Source organism: Somniosus microcephalus, unplaced genomic scaffold, assembly GCF_052327205.1.
Source record: "Somniosus microcephalus isolate GS21.2 unplaced genomic scaffold, FLI_Smic_1.0 unresolved_chr4, whole genome shotgun sequence".
NCBI classification, from domain to species: domain Eukaryota; kingdom Metazoa; phylum Chordata; class Chondrichthyes; order Squaliformes; family Somniosidae; genus Somniosus; species Somniosus microcephalus.
In genome coordinates this window covers 3,524,380-3,530,259 of record NW_028225182.1, presented here as the reverse complement: position 1 = coordinate 3,530,259, position 5,880 = coordinate 3,524,380, and the positions used below count along the sequence as shown (strand labels likewise).

Sequence of the window (5,880 nt, the reverse complement as noted above, 5' to 3'; positions counted from 1 at the left end):
AACAGATTTTAAATCACAACCTGATGAAATTGACTACATTCAGCTGATTTGAAAAAATTAGAATTGTATAAATTACCATTACTTACCCCATAACTTTCATTTGCAGAACGAAATAATTAATAGCTTTACTATTTAAAAATATTCTGTTTGTCTATTTTCCGACCAAAGTAAATAACCTCACATTTCCTACATTATATTCCATCTGCCATCTTATTGCCCGCCCACTCACTTAATCTGCCTATATCCCATTGTAGGCTCTTTGTGTCCTCCTCACAGCTTACTTTCACACCTAGCTTTGGATCATCAGAAAACTTGGATACATTACACCCTGTCCCTTCATCTAAGTCAGTAATATAGACTGTAAATAGCCGAAGCATGCACACTTGATCCTTGCGGCACCCCACTAGGTACAGCCTGCCAATCTGAAAATCACCCGATAATTCCTGCTCTCTATTTTCTGTCCGTTAACCAATCCTCTATTCTTGCTAATACATTACCTCCAGTCCCATGAGCCCTTATCTTGTGTAACAAGCTTTAACGTGTTTCCTTATCGAATGTCTTTTGGAAATCCAAATATGCTGCCTCCACTGGTTCCCCTTATAGTTCCAATGAATGTCTGAAGCAGAACATCCCGTTGTGCGAATGGAGCCTGTTTGTCGGACAATGCTACATATAAGGAAGGAGTGTGGTAAGGAGATAAGGGAAGTGATACTCTGGTAACAAGGTCGGGTAATAAAAATAGAAAGTGCTGGAAACACTCAACAGGTCAGGCAGCAGCTGTGGAGAGAGAAGCAGATTTAACGTTTCCGGTCGAAAACCTTCCATCAGAAGGTGGGCAGTTGTGTTAGGTTACACTATTAAATTTGCACATTGTCACGTAGTAGAGGTAAGGAAAAGATATCAAATGTTTGGAACAGATACTTTAGAATTCGATAAAGGTTTGATTAACTTGTATATCGAACTCGGAACTATAACGTGTTGGAGTTCCTCGGCTAAAATTCGCAAAGATTTGTTTAAGAGCTGTTGTTAATTACATACCTAATTATTGCGGGATTAATAAATCTGACATTTAATGCTGCGAACACTTTTGCTGCACTGCGCGTTCTACAGCTGTGCTCGAAGCGCCGTCCCCTTCAATCCATCGCTCACAGGGACTGTTCCATTCAGCATTTCTTTTCTCTGGGCCTTGGTGAAATTTCATAGATTGAAAGCGACGCCTCTCAACCCCAAGCTCGTCACCGACATGCTAACCGCTGCACAGCAACCTCACTCTGCTTCCGTGAGATGGAAGCCCGGGAGATGTTTCAAGCTCGAGTGCAGTTACAAGCAGAACTCATTCAAAGAAAGTCCACATCATTGAGGCGCCTGAGTCTTTGCACCGAACTCCTTCCCAAAGAGTTGAGATTCATGTGGGGGTGATTTGGGCACATCTTTCCCCACATTACAACACTTCAAAGTGTCTTCAATGGGCTTAAAGCGCTTTGGGACGTCCTGAGTTCGTGAAAAGCTGTGTATCAAAGCCAGTGTTTTTTTTTGCAAAAGTTCGAACAGCAAGTTCATAATTCGCGGGCAAAATAAGGGCTCGTCCGGGATCCCTCGCAAGTTTCAACCAATAACCCCGAAGCGAGAATCATACCAACCTAGCGAACTGATAAATTTGACTGGAGATAAGAGGTAAGCATTGTAAAACCATTTTGTTTGTGTGGTTGTTCTTGATGAGCAGAGCACTTAAGACCGAGACAGTGACTTTGTCTTTTCGAACTGTCTACTGAAGCGCCGCCCGGGTCCACTGCAACAGTTAATGAGCTGTAGTTGAATATTGGATGGGATAAAAATTGATAAAGAGGAGGTACTAGAAAGCTGGCTGTACCAGGACCAGTTGAAATGCATCCTAGGATGCTGAGGGGAGTAAAGGTGGGAATTACGGAGGTGCTGACCATAATCTTCCAATACTCATTGGATATGGGGTGGTGCCAGACGTCTGGAGAATCGCAAATGTTACACCCTTGTTGAAAAAAGTGTATAAGGTTCAACCCAGCAACTACACGCCAGTCAGCTTAACGTCGGCAGTGAGGAAGCTTTTAGAAAGGGTAACCCTGCACAAAATGACCAGTCACTTGGACAAGTGTGGATTAATTAAGGAAAGTCTGCTCGGATTTGTTAAACGCAAATCGTCTTTTCCCAACTTGATTGCATTTTTTGATGAGGTGAAAGAGAGGGTTGATGAGTGAAATGCAGTTGATGTGGTGGACATGGACTTCCAAAAGCATTTGATAAAGTGCCACGTAACAGGCTTGCCAGTAAATCTGAAGCCCATGGAATAAAAGGGACAGTGGCAGCATGGATGTCAAATTGGCGAAGTGACAGGAAACAGAGAGTAGTGCTAAACTGTTGTTTCTCTTTCCTTTCACTGGCATTTCTCTGACCGAACTGCACAAGTCAATAATGTTCTTTCAAACTCATTAAACTGCCGAATTTCCTTCCCTCTGATTTAACGCAGGGGTTTAAATTGTTCTGCAAACCATGAACCAGGTTCACCTGAATTCCAAGGTGTGTAAGGAAATCAAGCATCAAAAGCCCTTTCATTAACCACAGGGATTCAGGCAATTTTTTGATCGCAAAGCGCTTTCTCACCTTGTCTATATCTCTCGTCTATTTGCCGGTGTTTCCCGAATCTGCCTGTCTCTCTGGCTCTGTTTATTCTGTGTGGCCACCTGCAGGTTGATTTTGAGCGAATACCTGTGCTTGTGTCTTGTCACATTAAATAAATGAGGAATTGTGGCGCTTCTCTCCCTGACACTGGGGAAAGAGTGAGACAGTCGTTGGAGCAAGTGTCTGGTTATTGTGAAACGGCAAAGAAAACAACAATTCTGGAATTACCCAAACGAACAGTGACCCCGACGTGATTTAAACACGCAGCTTTCTGATCTGGAGTCAGACGCGCTACCGTTGCGCCACAAGGTCCTACAATGTAAAACGCGCTGTTTTCATATACACACGTTGCACAAATATTGTTTCATTCCTCCTGCCTTCTCCTGATTCCTCAGTGTCATTCACAGAAGCGCCTGATGCCCTCATTTGTTTAAGGTAACAAGCAGACACAAACACAGGTATTCCTTCAAAATCAACCCGCAGGTGGCCACAGACACAATAAACAGAGCCAGAGAGGAAGACAGAATCGGGAATCTCCGGGAAATAGACAAGAGATATTGACAAGGACTAAAGCACTTTGCGATCAGAAAATTGCCTGAACCCCTGTGGTTAATGAAAGGGATTTTGCTGCTTGAGTTCCTTATACGCCTTGGGCTTCTGGAGAACTTGTTTCGTAGTTTGCAGAAACGCGGCTCAGACATGCTGTTGTGACCGGGCCGGGCCTGACTGTAATCAGCGACAATGGAATATAGTTTCGAACGGCCCGGCTAACTCAATCGGTAGCGCTTGAGACTCTTAATTTCAGAGTCGTGGGTTCGAGCCCCACGTTAGGCGGTATTTATTTTGTTAAACTTTTATGTTGCTTTCAAAGCGTCATTAATTGAGCGATAACCTTGTTTTGCACAATGAAAGAAATGCGAACTGAGAAAATACTGCAGATGCTGGAAATCTGAATTGAAACAGAAAATGCTGGAGATACTCAGCAGGTCAGGCAGCTTCTGCGAAGAGAGAAACAGAGTTAACGTTTCAGGTCGATAACCTTTCGTCAGAACTGGAAAAAAGAGGTAATGGAACAGATTTTTAAACAAATGTAGGGGATTCTATGAGATCATGGCTGATCTCCTGCCTCAAATCCATTCACCGGCCCTATCGCCATATCCCTTGATGCCCTTACCAGACAGAAATCTACCGACTTCTGTTTTGAACATACCCAATGACTGAGCCTCCAGAGCCATCTGGAGTAGAAAATTCCAAAGATTCACCACCCTCTGTGTGAAGAAATGTCTTCTCCTCTCAGTCCTGAATGGCCTAACCTTTATCCTGAGGCTGTGGTCCCTGGTTCTAGACTCCGCAGCCAAGGGAAACATTCTCCCAGCATCCAACCGATCAAACCCTGTAATAATTTTGCATGCTTAATGAGATCCCCTCCCATTCTTCCGAATTCAAGAGATTGCAGGCCTAGTTTACTCAATCTCTTCTCATACGAGGTCAGTGACAGTCTTGCAAATGGTGACTTGATATTCGGTAGTGGGGTCATGGTCCAGGCGGAGGTAGGAGGAGGTGTTGGAGAGTTGGCGTACAGCTTCCGATAGGTATAGGTCGGTTCGCCAAACAGCAACAGAACCACCCTTGTCAGCAAGTTTTGTGCTTTGCATGTTAACTGTTAACTGTTACCCATATCTCATTTTACACAATATATGGGCTACTCCAGCTCCTAATTCTTTTGTTTTATTTGTTATTTCCACACACAGGAGAGCAATCTCGCCCCTGGACAAGCAGAAGGAGCAAGTTCCAACAAAATGATTCCGCAAACGTGATAACTGCTACACTGTGGAACCGTCTCCACTTTCAGTACCAGGTCAGATGGAAATGTAAGAATTTTTTGTGGATGTAACTGGTAGAATAGATAAGGGAGAACCAGTGGATGTGGTGTATTTGGACTTTCAGAAGGCTTTCGATAAGGTCCCACATAAGAGATTGGCGTGCAAAGTTAAAGCACATGGGATTGGGGTAAAGGTACAGACTTAGATAGAGAACTGGTTGGCAGACAGGAAGCAAAGAGTATGTCTAAACGGGTCTGTTTCCAAGTGGCAGGCAATTACTAGTGGGGTAGGGCAGGGATAAGTGCTAGGACTCCAGCTACTCACAATATATATTAATGATCTAGAAGGTTGAACTAGATGTAATAACTCCAAGTTTGCAGACGACACAAAGCTGGGTGGGCATGTGTGCTGTGAGGAGGATGCAGAGAAACTCCAGTATGATATGGACAGGTTAGGTGATTTAGCAGAAGCATGGCAGATGCAGTATAATGTGGATAAATGTGAGGTTATCAACTTTCGTGGCAAAAACAGGAAGACAGCTTATTATCAGAATGTCAATAGATTGGGAAAAGAAGAACTGCAATGAGACCTGGGTGTCCGTGTGCACCAATCGCTGAAGGTAAGCATGCAGGTGCAGCAGGTGGTTAAGAAGGCAAATGTTGGCCTTTATAGTGAGAGGTTTCGAGTACAGGAGCAAGGATGTCTTGCTGCATTTGTACAAGGCCTTGGTGAGACCATACCTTGAGTATTGTGTGCAGCTTTGGTCACCTTATCTGAGGAAGGATGTTCTTGCCATGGAGGGAGTGCAGCGAAGATTCACCAGACTGATACATGGGATGGCAGGAATGACGTATGAAGACAGATTGAGATGATTAGGCTTATATTCGCTAGAGTTAAAAGAACGAGAGGGGATCTCATTGAAACTTACAAAATTCTAACAGGATTAGACACACTAGATGCAGGAAGAATGATCCCGATGGTGCGGGAATCCAGAACCAGCGGTCACAGTCTAAGGATAAGGGGTAAGCCACTAAGGGCTGAGATGAGGAGGAATTTCTTCACCCAGAGAGTGGTGAACCTGTTGAATTCTGTACCACAGAAGGCAGTTGAGGCCAATTCATTAAATATATTCAAGAAGGAGTTAGATATATTTCTTAAGGCTAAAGAGATAAAGGGATATGGGGAGAAAGCAGGGACAGGCTACTGAATGTGGATGATCAGCCATGTTCTCATTAAATGGCGGAGCAGGCTCGAGGGGCCGAATGGCCTACTCCTGCTCCTATCTTCTATGTTTCTGTGTGAATGAAGCAGGTGAACTGCTGAATCCCACTTTTAAGGGATGTCCCAATGTCATTCCAGTGGTGTGAAAATAAATGAGTTCCGCTTGGTAATTAAAAGTAAAGAC

At 43.9% G+C, this 5,880-nt stretch overlaps 1 non-coding gene across 1 annotated transcript; it reads right to left on the bottom strand.

The window, feature by feature from the left end:
• Positions 1-2,892: 2,892 nt before the first annotated feature.
• Positions 2,893-2,964, bottom strand: trnaw-cca (transfer RNA tryptophan (anticodon CCA)). Its single transcript has one exon. It is a non-coding gene; the product is annotated as a tRNA-Trp (tRNA).
• Between the last annotated feature and the right edge of the window lie 2,916 nt (positions 2,965-5,880).